Source organism: Leptonotus elevatus, chromosome 13 (genome assembly GCF_054856555.1).
Source record: "Leptonotus elevatus isolate MCC_2025b chromosome 13, RoL_Lele_1.0, whole genome shotgun sequence".
Classification (NCBI taxonomy): domain Eukaryota; kingdom Metazoa; phylum Chordata; class Actinopteri; order Syngnathiformes; family Syngnathidae; genus Leptonotus; species Leptonotus elevatus.
This window is the reverse complement of record NC_141251.1, coordinates 14,914,431-14,931,817: the sequence shown is the minus strand read 5'-3', so window position 1 is coordinate 14,931,817 and position 17,387 is coordinate 14,914,431.

Here is a 17,387-nt window from a genome sequence, read left to right as displayed (position 1 = left end):
GTTAATCTGCCATTTGTCTGATGTAACCTGGGAAAGGATAGGTATAAAAATGGATGGATGGATGTTTTTTTGTTTTTAGTAACAATTAAATATTCAACCTCATATTACATTGTCCAGTGAGTGTATAATTAATTGGAAAAGATTCTTCTTGAGCTCTCGAAGGCGGATGCTTTTTTTCTGCCCACCTCCTGTCTTATCTTCCCTGCTTGCTTCCTTATTATGTGGCTTTTGCAACAAGCTCTTTTTCCTAGTGTTTTTAACAGGTTTGTAAAAAAAAAAAATGAAACTTAGCTATATTCTAATCCTAATTGCTGCAAAACGGAAACAGATACAAATATACTTTTTTTTCCTGACGAAAGAAGATGCTCCAATCTTCCTTTTGGTAGGTTCCATGTTTTTATATCAATAGTACACAATATTCTGTGGGCCTTTCAAAATCAGTAAAACAGCTGGAAGCAAAGGAGGTTGCTTCAGTGAAAATGGCTGGGAGTTTTCAGTAATCCGAATCAGATTTTTTGAGAAGGGGGTTTCACAGCCACTTCCCTAAATATTACAATTTGATGTGTTAGATTTCAGATTGTACAGATATACTCAACGGAGTGAACTCAGTGAAGTGTAACCAGTGGTTACTTTAATCTCATATTTTTCTTTCCTGTCTCATATGCAGGAAGACATGCAAGCTAACTATAATAAATTGCTTGTCATTCTACCATATCATACCATAAGAATAAGATCCAACTTCCTACATTGATTGTCAAGTAACATAATACAAGTGAGCCACAATATCGCTTGTCAATACAGTGAAGAACATGCAAAAAGGCGTGTGTTCAAAATGCAGTAACATGTACCACCCTTGTAGTTTTCCATCAAGATGAGCATTTACAAAGCCTCAATTAGTGTCCACTAAAATACCAATATATGTGTGAGCTGAGTCCTAACAAATCAATGGTGTCCCCAAGCGGCTGATCCCTGAAGATGGCCATGAAAATATTGATTATGGCTTTTAAAAGTGTAAGTGAAAGCAGTGGGTGTATCTGTTCCAAGAAACTGTCACCATATGACACAGAAAGGAACAAGACATCAACTATGGAAGGTGTGTTGTGTGAGAATTTAGAACATTTTTGAAATTTCGGCTTGCACATGTGCAAACTCTGTTTTCGATGTTAGGATTTTCTTTCGAAAGGAGTGGACATGAGTACTCAGTCGTGTTGCATAACAGGTGGCTGGATTGATTGCGTTTTCTAATCTAATGAATTGGCTTACAAAAACTAAAGCAGAATGTAAAGCAAGAGTGACACACTTGTCTTGGCTGTGCACTGCCACTGTCTATCAATTCATTTCATTGACTTAAAGTACTGATGCTGATGTAGTGAGTCATTTGGTGAGAAAGGTGTTCCATATTTACTAATTTAACTGCTACATCACTGTTTTGGTTTATACCAAAAGATCACAACACAACATAAATAATGATAGAATTACCCTTTAAGTCATGTTCAGGTTTTGCAGTTTTTGAAAGGTATTATTCCTTTCTCCATTGCTCTCCAATTGTCATTGGAGCAGTGTTGCAAAATTGCTGCCAAAATTTCACGCCAGTTTGAGAAGTTTTGTGGGTGTAACCAATGTTTAAAGTGGAAAAAAATAAGTGCGGAGTTAGGTTTACTTTTCACAACGATTGTTTTTTTCGTGTGTGCTTTGCATTCATTTCTGATGTAATTACATGATTGCAGACCAATCTTTGAGTAACACTCGTAAAAATAACTTATGAGAGAAAATGTATATTCACATTCTTACTGATGAAATCTGCATTTAGAGCTTCTCCCACACTTATTTTACACTTATTGGTACAACTGTACGCCACACACGGTGGTATTTTCGCTGGAGAGGAAGAAAATAACGTGAAAAGTGGCAACTTAAGATAATCGCCGCCAGCTTCATTTCTCGCTTCAGCATGAGTAGCAGTTTTTTGTTTGTTTGTTTATTACAAATGCCAAAAGCTGTATCAGCCTGCGAATCCACCCCAGAGTCCGTGGTCTTTTTGAAGCTTTGAGCCAGAACAGCATGGTAGCGTTTTTATTTCACTTTCTTAACTCAAGAGTTTTAGTCTGTTGTAACACGCGGCTAGCGTGGGCTAGCCGCTAGAGATCACGTTTACAGCGGCCGACTTGGTTGACGTATGCGCGCCTCTCTCGTCAAGCACAGATCTATACGGGAACTGGATTAAGCGTGCGCATGGTGATGTGATGAGCGTAGGACTTCCATACTATATGTAAATCCGTGGATTAGCGGCGCTCACCAGAACAGCTTTTTGGGATCAGAAAACATGTATTGTCAAGCGTACCGAAACGCTGACGTACGTTCTTTGCACGTTGAGAAGTATCTGGACGCTCAAGGAAAATGTTTATGTAAGTGCTGGAGCTCCGTACCGGTGCATTCCGGCCCACTTAAAACACTGGCTGTAACACAGAACCAACGCATGGTCAAGCTGTATCACTCTCCTAAATGAAGCTTTTGTTCATTCCGAGTTCCAGTGCAGCCTTTAGGGTAGACTTTCCCTTGCTTTGCTTGAATGCCTGCTCTAGGAGTTCTGTGTTTCTATAGTGGTGTTAGTAGTATGCCTTCTTATACATGGTTTCTCACCATCAGATCATGTTTCGAGAAATCTACCATGGATAGTAAAGGAACACTGTGGCAGCCATTTTCGAACTGCCACTGGACTGGCTCAAAATTGTACTATTGGAAGCACCCATTCATCCTCCACTACTGGGGAGAAACAGACTTTTCCAAATGTGTGCAACTTTTGTGCTTGTTTACAAAGTTCCTCATTTTGAATATCAAACCTCCAAGAAGGTGAATGTACTGCTGTTTATTTTTCCAATTTAAAATTTAGTCGCAAACAGCAAAGTGTCCATCAAAGTAAACTGGTATCGAATTTGCTTAGCAAAGTACTTTACTATTCTCTGCTTGGAGCTCTGACACATGTATCAATATTTGTCGAGAAGGACCCACTTGCAAGTTGCATCGTTCAGCAATTGCCAAGCAGGCAGCTGTTTTGATGATGTAAACAGCACAAGCACCCGAACCGTCTTTCTGTTCACCTTAACTGTCCGATTACAGGAGATACAGAGGACATGTGATCTTGACAGAGGAGAGGCTATCCTTCAAAATGCAGCAGCGAGAGCTCCTCCACTGAATAATGATGAGGAAACAAGGGAGGACACACATGCACTTACACTGAGAAATGAAGCAGCCGAGTGAGTGAGGGATTTCTTTTCACCATGCTGAGCGAGAGCAGCCTCGCCATCATTTATAACATAAGATGGAAGCAATCCTTTGTCATGCTCGAAATACTCGGGAGACAGGGACGGCGGCCAGTGGTGGAATGGGATCTGATGAGTCCCATGAAGTTCTCCGATGGAAGGTTAGGACAAAGCACCTAGTCGCATTAAAATAAATGGAAGTTTATTGATTTAGATCTTGCTTGACAAAGCCAATTAAGACACCAAGTCCTCTGAGTCTCAAGAAGAACTCTACACAAAGTAATTTGTCACAGAGCTTTGAAGTAAAATGTTAAATAGAGGCGTTAAATGTTAAATGAGTAAATGAAAGAAAAAAATCATGTGCATCATTATTTTTGCTTATGTGAATTTAAACCGGTTTAAAATGTCCTTTGCACATATAAAACTGCTCAAGACGAACGGTTCTGAAGGTCCAGAGACAATTTGTTACCCCTTCACCATGTTTCATGTCAATAGCTGCACTTGTAATGTAATCCAATTAGATGAGAGAAGTGCAAGCCTGAAATCTCCAACGACCAGTATGAGAGTGCCAAGATCATAAAAGACACTGAAAGTGTTATTGTTCAAACTGAGTTTGAATGTAAAAAAAACAATTGTAGTTTCCTAACTGCCGATCGTTTGTCAGGTTGGTAAGTAACACACATACACAAGGACTCAGTTTCAGTTCTGTCACGTTTAGTCCTCTGTCTCACTTGACCTTTCTTTATTTTAGCGACAGCCAAAAGGAACTCTCAGCTTCAAAAAGGTTGGTGACCCCTGGTTTAAAGTGTAAAATAAAGATGAAAGTAACACATCTTTTGTAATGGGCAATCAGCACCAATAGTCTCTGTCAAAAATAGCTAAAAACAGTGTGAAAATGGTAATTAGTTTTTTTTTCTTTTGTAAGACAGGTTGGCATGCTGCACATCCATCTTTCAATGACAAAAAAAAGGTGAAAAAGTACAAATTAAGGGAAAATTAGCGGATCTGTTGTAACAGGCTGCCAACTCGCAGGTGCCTCTTTCAAGTAATCTTTATTAAAACGTTAAGAGTAGCTACTACTTTAAGGTAATATAGTAATGCTAGGTTCCTTGAAGACTCAAAATTGTCCTGATATGTGATTGTGATTGTAAGAGGAGATTGTCTACTACTTCTTGGGCGCTGATTATTGTGAAGGGCTTTTAATACTTAATGATATTCATTTATGTGGAGTCATATATCATGTTAATGATTTACTTACATTAGGAAACATCAATATCAATAGTTCACATTTTCCCTTCTACAACATTCCTAGAATATCACAATGCCCCATCACTTGTGGCTATTTTTAGAACAGGCCTCCGGGCTACTCATGTGGAACGTGGGAGCTACTTGGTGCTATGGGCACTAATTTATGAGGCACACGGGTTTGACAGTCTGGATCCATCCTGCCGTCCACTAATGGTTCACGTTGCTTCTGCTGGTGAAATAGTGACATGGTGTGAGGGGCATTTTTGACACTTATCACTAATTAAGCCTCTTTTCAAAAGTCAAACTGAATATTATTGATGTTCATTACCGATATGATAAGTGATGACTGTTTTCCTGGAGTCGGTAAGTAATATCAAACTATTTCTTAATATTGAAAAATGTGTCAAAGGCAATTAAAAATACAGTTTTTGGAATCTGTGAAACATTTGGGAAGGTATTATACCATATTTCCTGTACAGCAACCACCCCAAATGGGACTTGAATCCACAATACCTCGCTTAAAGAGACAGTGTGTATTATTTTTTAAATTGATTAAAATTCATCCATTTGAAAAAAAGACTATTATTTTCAATAATATGGAAAAAAAATGTTCTATCACATCAGCGTACATTAAAAAAAAAGAAATATATATATATATAATTGCATAATAAACGCTAATTATATGACCGAACGTAGTTAGCCACTGGTGGTATATGCAGCTCGTGTCAAAGCCAATGGGCCGACCACCGCTTAACTTCCACAGCTGCGGCCTGCAGGTGGCCGTCGAGTGATTCAAGCTCTCGCTGCTTGTCTCCCTCCGCTTTGCTCTCATTAGCTTCTCCCGCTCGCCGCTCTTGTTAGCCGCTCCAGCTAGTTCTGCTAGCCAATCTTGCTTCTACACACTATACCTTTAAGGGACACATTTTCCACTGCACGTACATGTTTTTTTCCTTTTCACCTGGCATGTCTCTGCAGAAGGATGCCAGATCAGAATTAGATAGCTGTCTTTATTTAAATGTTATCGTTAGAAAAGTGTAGCTTATTATCACCAGTTACACTTGATTATTGAAGTGGTGGCACACCCAAATGCTATGTTGTATTTATCATAATTTCTCAACAGTGAGCACTCATAAGTTTGAAGGCCACACCTACACTCAATGTGAGTACATTCTTTTCGCTAACCTTTAAATATAGCGCTTTTAATGGCAGAGGAAAAAAGGCAATCTAACAACCTGGCCTGTTTTGTGGAGTAGTAGCACTTTGTTTCTCAAGTGGCAACAGTGATTCATCACCGTGAATCAGCTAAAAATGTGTGACTGCATCACTCATAATTTGTCATCTCTTCCTGCAGCTTCTCACTTATCTAAGAAAATGAAATGAACGTTCCCTGGCGTGTGCCAATTGAGCCAAGTAAGCAAAATTTAGCATTTCTATTGAGTTATTCATGAATCTATACCTGAATGCAGTGCGTGTGTTTGACAGTTTTGTGTTGAGCATCCCTTGATGACACATTGTGTGACCAGAGTCCAGTGAAAACATGGAGGTGGACATTGGAAGGTTTGCTGCAGTGTTACATCTTACATCCACCCACCTTTTCTACAGTTCCCAAAGGTAGCCCAGTGGAGAGGAATTACAAAACTAAACATTTCTTGACTTCCCGACAAGCAAGGGGGAAGCAGACATACTGCATACATGTTTGATGGGAATTTCAGAATCACTTTCAAAAGCCATACTGATATGCAAGATGAGTTATTGACAATGGATCAGCAATGTTTCTGTTTTTTTTAGATGTGACTCAAAGTCACTTTGATGAAGCACAGTACCTGGACTAATTTGCATATTTAGAGCAATGCACAGAAAAGAGGTCAAGTGAGATTAAGATCTACCCTGAGATTCTTCTAATTTCAGGGAGAAAAGCTGATGGGACAAGTTTACAATTCCCGGGCTGCACCAGTGGATGCTGTGATTTTCCTGAAGCAGCAAATGTCTCAGTCAAGTAGTTTTAAGTGGCACTTTGCGCAGACAACAGCGCAGCTCTCCACTGGGTCTTTATTTGCGTACAAATTTAATACTAAGCATCTGTATTAGCATTATTGGATGAAGCAGGAGTGTGCTGGAAACTGTTGGGTATACCCGCACATCAAGTGGGATCTATCACAAGAGGCAGTTCAAAAAAAATGACCTGTTAATATATTATAATCCTGAATTTATGACTGGAGCTTTTAGTTTAACAATATTTGTAATTGCAGTTGTGGCTTGCAGTGGTGTAGAAGTGCACGGCATACTGAGTACAGTTTCTAATATTTTGGTTACCTTATTTAGCTTTTAACAATATGCCATTCTTAGTTTTACTACTATTCTATTCTGCATATAGTTATTTAGGAATACAGGTATATTTGTAATACAGCTCTTGTATTGGAACTAATGAGATTATGCTATTGTATCTAGCTTTGTTTTCCTCTCCCTTCTTTTTCGGAATGGAGAATTGCCCAAGGGAAAACAAAAATCAATTGGAACTTATAGATTGTTCATGTTGTGAGAAGAGTTTCTATAAGCTTCGACTCACTTATCCTACTGAGACTTTCAGTTGTACAGTAAAGGAAAACTAACTTGGTCCAATGCATTCATCATGCTGACAGACTCCAATAGGCTTCCTCCCCTTTCCTTCCATAGGCTCTTTGTTTCTGCACAACTTTTCTCATTTAGATTTCCGAGACGTGGTAGAATCAGCTACACTCTCTGTTTAAAATATATACTTTTGCAGTAATATCAGGCAGAATTTATAATAGCACGTCTCAAACTTGGGTTGTCATACAATATTTTATTATGAAATATCGTTTTTAGATCTGCCGTAGTATAAATACTAGTGTGATAAAGTGCTATAGTAATACTGGGGTTTATACTGTAAGTCATAGTCTTATTATCATACTATCACTGCACTGTGTGACTTATAGTATAAATTAATAATATAACCCTATAATATGAATATTAATAACAAGTGTAATGTGGCTGTAAGTGCACAATCTGCAACAAGATCCGTCAACTTTATGTATGACAGTAAATAGTGCACTAGCTGTATATTTTTTTTATTGCACATTGTAAATTGCACATGAGAATGTTGAAAATGTCATGCAAGCAGCTCGTTTATTCTAAATTTGGATGACTGTTACTCAGGGGCCAGAACAGCTCAGAATCACAAACTGAATGTTCAGCAGATGTGGAGGGTCCTGAGGGAGTTGAACAGTATGTCATGCCGCCGTGGCATGGACACTGTGTCTCCATCAGCCGATTGTGAAAGCTCGCTGCCCAAGGGAGGAAAAGAGGTTTTGACAAAAGCGTCAGTGGGATCAATTCACTAAGCAATGAGTTGGTATTTTACACGGCTGCTGTGAAACGTGAAAACGCCAACAAAAGAGCTCTATTTGGCTTTTACAAAGAGGATATTGTACGCATTAATTATAAACTGTGTTCATTATTGTCAGTGACATTATGATAGTGTCCGTAAAAATGGAGCTTTGTATCTATCAGCTTTTTTATTTATTTAATTGGATGTCATTAGATTGTGCAGGAGGACCCGTTGTCATGGGCAGTAAATAATGTATAGTCAAAATTAGTACAATATTATTCACTGCAATTGACAGTTTATAGACAGTCAGAGATTAATTTAAATCGGCTGGCAGTGACTGAATTAAGTTGCATTGTTGAAACTATAGCAGTTTTACAATTTTACGTAAAAGTAATGTTAATAGCAGCAAGAAATTTTTGAAGATTTTCTCCATAATTAATGTCCCAAAAATTCCAAACTACAGTAACTTGGATTGGTATAACATTATGCACCTCAAGAGAGTTATATTCATTATAACAAAACATAAACATAAACATAAACACAAGCATAACACCTTAATTTGCGCAATCACTAGCAGTCCGTTTAGCTTATAAGCTTCTCTGGGGCAAAACAAAACAAATAGTTTGCAAACAGGTGAACGATACGGACAATAAAAGGCTATCAGAACGAAGTACAGTGGTTCTTCTTCCAAACAGCGCTTGCAATTCTTTCCCATTGACATGAATGGGAAATACCATTAATCCATTCCAGGCTCCGCCCAAAAATTTTTTGTAATGTGGTTTTTAATATGAAAAATTCCTAAATCCTATTATATTGTACTTTATAGAAACAGAAAATATATAATTATATACTAGCAAATACAAAAAAATGACATCTGCTACTAATACGTTTGTTTTACATACTGTACACTTCAAAAACAGTTGGGTCAAAAGTAATCCAATTATGAATCAAAAATGGACCGATCCACTTCATGGGTCAATTTCAACTTTGAGTCAAGAAATGGATCTTTCAGTGTAAAAATTACTTGGGTCAAAAATTGGGTCATTTTGTATAAAACAACCCAGAAAGTTGGGTCGAATTGACCCAAGTAGAGGATCGGTTCATTTTTGACCCATAGTTGGGTTATTTTTGATCCAACTGTTTTTAGAGTGTAGCTTTTCAAAATATACTAGTGAACTATTTACCATTAAACAAGTAACATTTTCTTCATAAGACTGCGGTGAATAAAGAAAATATATATTTTCACATGCAGAAATGGTTTTCTCCATTTTTTTACGCTTTAATGGTCCAAATTGTGAAACTATCACATGCATGATTCCCGGGTAAATGTTTTAAAAATGGTCAGCTTACGATAGATAGACCCTGTTTTGGTCCTGAATGTTCAGATGAGATTCGACTGCTGTTCAATTCAGGGGCTGATATTTTATGGTGGGTTACAACGTCTTGACCACAATAATATCCTACTCCAGTGGATCTCAACCGCGGTCCTCAAGTACACTTATTCAGCCTGTTTTCCAAGTCTCCCACAGCCAACACAGGTGTTTCAAATGATTAGCTAATAAGCAAGTTTTGCATGAAGCCTGATAACGATCCTCAGGTGTGTTGGCTGTTGGAGACATGGAAAACAGACTGGATAGGGGGACTAGAGAACCGGGGCTGAAAAACGATTTGCCTTATAGAAAGTTGTTTAAAGAAAAAAGAAAAAGAAGAGTAAAATATTAACAATATGTAATTTCTTGGACTGATTTTGATGTGCTTGATAAATTAAAGTAAATTAACTTCAAAGTGACCCTTGCGTCCTTTGATTTTTCTGTATGTGACCCTTGGAAGAAAAGGTTTGGACACCCTTGAATTAAACAGTTTTGCCCCATTTTTACTTCAATTCAATTGGCATTGTGCTGCTCCTTGGGGTGTGCTCGTTTGGCTACCTTGGAGTATTTTTATGTCTATTATTATAGTAATATTAGTTATTCTTTGCAGAAAATAGATAATATACAGCATATCTGTTGGCATTGTTATAGTTTGACAGTAAACTTCAACTGTAAGTGGCAATAAATAGCTTGAAAAATTGTTTATTTTCACCAAACTGCTGTTAGTTGAGTTCACTCAGCTCATTTCTAAAAATTTTGCTTAAAAGTCAGAGTAAAAATTTGATCAAACAACGACATGTATCTCGAAAGCACAAATCAAATATATTTGGAAAGTATATTTGCAGCTAGGCTGGGGAGTTGAGATTGTGATGGATGCTTTGTCTGTCCCTATAGGACTAGTGTCCCTCTTCGTATTCAGTAGTTTCTCCGTCTCACAACCGTTGTCAGAAGGGGGAAGGTGGTGAAAGAATCGGTTATCATCAGTGGGATTGCTTTTATCCTCTCGCACAAAGCATCGCTTTATTACCACTGGCATGAAGACGAGGGCACAGATAACAACTCTGCTCCGTCATTACAAGGCCACGAGTGCAGATATTCTCTCTTTGCCCGAACCATACTGCGACAAACACACGGAAAAGGGTAAAGACACAGTGGAGACGTGAGGCGGTGAGCGTGACGGCTGGCCGACAGACGAGCTTGTATCTTTGGTGGCAGATGCCTTGTCGTATCCCCGAACATTGGAGTGTATCTGTTTGGACATGTGTTCATGTCCTTGTACAAGCTAATTGGCGCTCTCGTCCTGGGAGATAAGTACAAGCCTGAGGCCAGCAATCATTTTAGTCAGTTACTCCCTCCTGTCACACTGTCATCACATATTATGTCCATGTTGTAAAGATTTCACGACCCCATCTTTCACTTATAGCATATTTAAGACAACAACCCGCGTAGGACAGTTTTGTATATCATGGATCATCAAGTATCATGACACCGTGAACATATCAGCACACTCTTGTCTGCAGACTTGTCACTGAAATAAATATTATGTCGTTCTTTCTGGCAAGTCCACGCAGAATTCAGCTTTATTCTGTTTTCATAACCACAGCCATGTGCACTAGCCTGGCAATAGCCAAATTGATTTGTGCTTCACTCGAGAGAGTTCTCCACAATATCAGTCTGGGACTGCTCCGCTTTGATTTGCTCGGGAAAGGCGGGGCATGCTGTACAACACTTCGAGCTGATTGGACAAAGCAGAATCGTGCGCACGTCTACCTAACTTTTGTTTCGACCAATCACGGCAAAGGATGAAAATGTCGTCACCGACATGCGACTGTTGTGACTAGCTGATAACATGGCGTTGAGTTTATGTTGTCGGTTTTGCAATGTTGATATGCGGATACAAGAGACTAATTCAGCGAGAACAGAATCAATTGCAGCGTCCACGCATTCGTCCACCGGTGTCGCCATGTTTGGTTTGTTTCTTCTCACGGCTTCGGCGCTTTTTGTATATATCCCGCCCCCAAATACAATCTCGCTCTGTGAATGGTCCGAACCGCCAGTGGTTCGTATCGGTGGAAATCAATGGGAGCGGTACAAGATGGATTCTCGGGAGTTTTTGTTGTGAGAGCAAGGTTACATGTGCACAGCTCCCCACAGAAAACGAATACCAAAAATAAATGGTATGTCTCCAAAGTGTTCATATTTCATGTTTAATCTAAACATATCGTCTGCAAGCCTCATTCATCTTTTCAAATGATTAAAAATTATAGAAGCAAAATGGGGAAAAGATCCACAGTACTTTGAAACCACCCGCAAAAATGTCTCTGGTATTTTTTTCCCCTCAGTTGCAGTGGAGCCAATGAAGGCAATTGCGTGTTTTTTAAGATGATATACAAATTAAGTTTACTATTGTTAAAGAACTAGCAATGGAAGTTATTGCAACAATGCTCCTTAGATGACGGGACATCAAAATTATGGATGAAAAAAAAAAAAAGAGCAATGATGATGACATTACCGAATGAACAATACTGAGCTCTTTTTAGAAAAAAATAAAAAAATAAAAATTAAATTAAAAATTATGGATGACACAATGTTTTCATTTTGAATTAATTTATCATTTATTTTGACACTTATGTGACTGTTAAGAATTTTAGGGACACATTTTCGGAACAAAGTCAGGAACTCCTGCATTTCCCTTGAGGTCATCAAAGGTGCGTATCCACAATTTATTGCTTTTGAGTTTTATCATAATGTGTTGAAATTACACTTGAACTGAATTTACTTTTCAATAATTTCCTAGGGGAACCATTTCTTCTAAATTCAAACTATATCGAGAGTGAAAGATGAAAATCAATAACTTGCGCTAGGATGAAAGCCAATGAATTAAAGTGTTTTGAGTGTAAAATGAGATTTAAAAACTTTTATTGAAGTAGCCTGTCTGATAAAAAGCGACAGCTTCACAAGGCGAGTTTACCTCTGACTTTGCGTTGGCCTTTAGGATGATTAGCATTTGGGCTACTGACCAAAGTGAATAAGACAGAGTACACGAGTGCAGATTATCGGTAATAGAAAAAACAAATGCTGTCCTTCCTTCCTTTTCTCGGTCTCTCCGTTGGTCTCTTGAGGCCTCCCTGATTTTATGTTTTTTGGATTTGTTGGGGTCTGGATGTTTCTTGGGCTGTGGAGAAGGAGTTCTGGTGGGGGGTGTCTGGTCGGTGCTGGATTTCACCTTCCTTGGTTTTCTTCGGTCCCCTCGGGTCTCCTGGTGTTCGATTTAGGTGAACGGTATGAGATTTTTTTTTCTAATAGGTTTTCTGGTGAGCTAACAAACACACGCACGCACGCACGCACACACACATACTCACCCACACACACAAAAAAATAAATAAAAATGTATGTATGTATGTATGTATATATGTATATATGTATGTATATATGTGTATATATATATATATATATATATTAAAAAAAAAAAAAAAAAAAAAAAAGAGCAATGATGATGACATTTCCGAATGAACAATACTGAGCTCTTAAAAAAAGAAAAAAAAAGAAAAAAAAAAAAAAGGAAAAACAAATGCACAGATTTTAAAATAGCTCATAAAAATTGTTTGACTCTTGACACACAAACACACTAACTTGGTCATTCATTTAAAAAACTGGATCTCATTTTAGCTTTGTAACTATTTTTAATTTCTGATTACAGATTTTATGATGTAAAATAATAAGTGCGGTCCATGTTTTGTTTGTTATGTAGCCGGTAAGTGTATATGCACTATGCTAATCAGTTTGGTGGCTGAGAGAGGCGGGGATGAATATGCAGCTTTTATGCACCATGGTGTTCATGCCATCTGGAAATGCCACTGGCTCCGTCCGCTGAGGAGGATGGCAATCCAACTGCTAGAAATGAGTGTATTAATGTGACGAGTGCAGCCTCGTGAGAAATTGATCCCTGCTTCATAAAACATCTTCATTTACCCATTTCGTCCCAAGAAGATAAATAGTGTAGCTATGCAATACTCAGAAATCCAAACAATTAGGTTAAAACCATAACCTTGTATTTTTCATCTCTCTCTCTCTCTCTCTCTCTCTCTCTCTCTCTCTCTCTCTCTCTCTCTCTCTCTCTCTCTCTCTCTCTCTCTCTCTCTCTCTCTCTCTCTCTCTCTCTCTCTCTCTCCCTCTCTCTCTCTCCAGTCTTTTTTTTTTTTGCCCTCCATTACAATGCACCAAGACAGCAAATTGCAGTAGCCAAGTCAGCACTGCCTACGGGGAAGAGTCATCCTTTCTTACTTCCCGCTGGAATTATAAAGAACGTTATTCTCCTGATTGATGACACAAAAGGTAGAATCTTAAAAGGTAATTATTTCCTACGGGGGGAAGAAACTGGATATTGCGAGAATCCCCATTGTGGGAAATTCGCTATTCCATTCCTGGTAAAAGGCTGTGATTTATCAGTTCACCATCATAAGCTCTTGATTAGTTTTCATGAGCACTTGAGACTGGCAAGTTATAAAGATCAGCAACCATGTGAGGTACTAGCTCATAGTGAATGTTGTTCCTTTCCATACTTACTTCCTCTCCAGAGGGGGATTTGCCTGTGAACATTCATTAGAGTTGTCATACGAAGGTGTGAAAGGAACATTAAAGTGTCCCGGTGGGACATGAAGCATGACAGTAAGCCAGCATGCGCAACAAGACAGCACCCTGAAGCTCAAACAGTAGAAGTCATTACGGGATATAAGATATATAGTTGTGTTACTATAAATGTCACAGTGAAAAATACTTTAAGGCAAGTATTCATAGAAATGTAATAACTGAATCTCACAGAGCGGAATCGTCGCCCCCAACTTTTAACACTGTGTGAGAAAATGTTTTTTTTTGTTTTTTTTATCTCAGTACAATTTCAAAGTCTGACCTTTATTTATTTTTTCACTAGAGGAACATTCACGTTTCAATGCAGTTGTGATTATGCATCTATTTTTCCTCCACCTCTCTTCACCCACCTCTCTTTAACAGTGGGCATGACATTGTTGGAAAACATGTTTACATGGTCTCTCCTAGAAAGAACAGATGCCATTTACCGGTAGTGCTATAGTTCCAGGCCCTGTCTAATACTCTTTTGCTTTTCTACTGTGACTAGTGCAAAATGTGCAATCTGCTTCTCTTCAAAAACTTCATGGCTTCATGGCGTTGGAAAGGAGCTTTGTTGTTGGTAACATCTGTGATGTCCCAAAATGACAAATTAAAAATGGTTACAGACGCAGTGGAGTTTTTTTTTCCCTCTTCTTCTTTTCAGGATGACAATATTTTTGTGTTTATTTTACTTATCCTGACTGGCAATAATACTCACTTGCACAAATGAATAGAAACCAATGCAGTTGTTTCACAATTTCTGCTTTTAATGAGAATATCAAGTTTCTTTATTGGGATCATGATGTGGCATAATGCGTTATACAGGGAGCTGTCTTTGTCTCTGTGCTGTACTTTGAACCTCAGGCATGGAAATGAAGTTGCAGTAGTACAAACACTACAACCGCACAACAACAACAAAACACTGCTAAGATACAACAGTATCAATTAGAACTGAGCATTATTACATTTGTATAATGTTTGATTTAGCTATTTTATTGGATCTCATTCAATTGTGCAAGCTGTCATAGTGTTGTGGACAGTCATGGATGGTCTAATTTATTTATTTATTTATTGATACCTGTATTTTTTTTAATCTCCTATAAACATACACTCTATAACTTTATAGCTCTTATAACAAAAACCAAATAATATGTTCCTTATAATTATAAAACTACAAATAGTTGCTGTATTGAAATTGTTTGTCTAAATGATCCTTCCAGCAGAAATGCTTGGCATTAGCCAGCTAACATTTGGCCACCATCAGTGATTTCCATTTGGCAAAGGCCACATGAACATTTATCCAAATTAACATAATTAGTGTCTGCACCCCATTTCCCCCCACTTCCTTGACAATGATGGGTATCACATATAATTTTTGGTTTTTATAATATTGCACACAAAATAATGATTACTTGTTTCCTTATCCAACAAGTGTGTCACATTAAGGCTGTCTTTTCCAGAGGTCATTATTGACATGAGGTCATCCTTCTATCAATTTTCTGTAATTCTTTCTCTTAGCCTCATTAGGGTCTCAAGTGACTTGGGGAAGAGATGATTTACATCCTGGACTGATGGCCAGCCAGTCACAGAGTATGTAGCCTACTGTATAGACAAACAACTATTCTCACTCATATTCACACCTTTGGGCAATTTAGTCTTCAATGAACTTTAATGTGCAAATTTTGGGAATTTCAGAGAAAGCTAGTGCAAGCAGAGGGAGAACATGCAAACTCCACACAGCAAGGCCAGAGCCGAGATTTCAACTCCAATCCTTAGAATTGTGAGGCTGATCACTCATATATATATACAGTACAGTACAGGCCAAAAGTTTGGACACACTTTCTTATTCAATGCATTTGCTTTATTCTCATGGCTGGTTACTTTGTAGATTCTCACTGAAAGCATCTAAAATATGTATGAACTGATGTGGAGTTATGTACTTAACAAAAAAAAAGGTAAAATTACTGAAAACATGTTTCATATTATAGATTCTTTAAAATAGCCATCCTTTGCTCTGGTTACTTTTTTGCATACTCTTGGCATTCGTATGTCTGGTAACTCCTTAAAAATGGTTGGAAACCCCCTTCAGGTGCCCTTTTGAAGCTCATCAAGAGAATGTGCAAATAAGTAATCAGAGAACATGGTGCTTATTTATTTATGCATTAATTTTATGATTGTCACCTTTTTATATATATAATAATAATAATAATTATTATTATTATTATTATTACTTTTACTAAACTGCATACCAGAATGTTCCCAAAAGCAAGTCACTGTTATAAAGCCCAGCATGATTCCGCCATCTAGTGGGCATCTCTACCCGCTCCTCAACAACCAAGTTACTTATGGGAAACTACATTGCTCAGTGCTCAATGCTCACAAATAATGGACTTGCAATAGTGCATCTGAGGTCCACAAAACAAGCAAGGAATCTATAGTCAACACACATGATTGGCGTCTCTGGTCTTCTCTGCTTCATCTCAAGTGGCTTTATTTTCCAATATCCAGGCATTTCTAAATGAGAACTTGATTTCTTCAGGATAATGAGCTCCTTTATTAGTAAAATTGCAAACTTAATATCAATAACTCTGGTGTCAAAACTTAAAATAATATTTTTTTTCAGAGAGGTGTTTATAAAACAATATATTTGTCACTATAATGAGGAGCAAAGCTGAGTATTACTATTTTTGTAAAGACGGAATATTGTTGTTATTGCGCTTGTAACGAATGCCATTCGATTGTGCTGGTGCACCGGCTGTTTTTTCATGCTAGAGAAAAAATATGGGACAAATGAACAACTAATGAAACCCTTGGCTTGAATCACAGTGACAGAAGGCACTGGCACTTACCAATGATGACGCCATATGAGATGCGAAAGAGTTGGTCAATGTATCAGCCCTTAATTACAAAAATAATTTCCAAAACAGTTGGTGTGTAAACTTGAGCAACAGATGCTTGCAATTTGTTCCAACCACAAAGAAAAGCATGAAATAGCATTTGGAAATAAACATGTTTGTGCTTTTGTGTTTTGAATACACAGATGTTTGGAAATGATATACTGTATTTGTATGAATCTCGGTTTAGGCCTTCTTGCGTGTGGCATGATTTGTCAGTGTTGGAGTGCTTCCACTTTCCAAAGATATACATGGATCCCAATTCTAATTTGACCAAGCTAAATCTGTTACAGTGTGAATGGTTGTTTGAGTATGTGTCCTACAACTGACTGGTCACGGTGTACCCCAAAGTCTGCTGAGATATGCTCCAGCACTGTGACCCTAATGCGGACAGAACTATATGAATTGTGTATAAATGAGAAACATTATACTGTGATAAAACACAATTGCATGTCATTTGGCAGAAGTTGAAAAACAAAAGTCATAAATCAGACACGAAGCAGATGCATTTTATATACTTCAGCATGGTACATTAACTGCAGCATGGTGCAGGAGAGCGCCTTCACTCAGCCATTAGCCACCCATTGTTCAAACCTACTGTTCCAACTTGGAACTTCCAAGACCCCATACGTCAAAGTCTTATGTA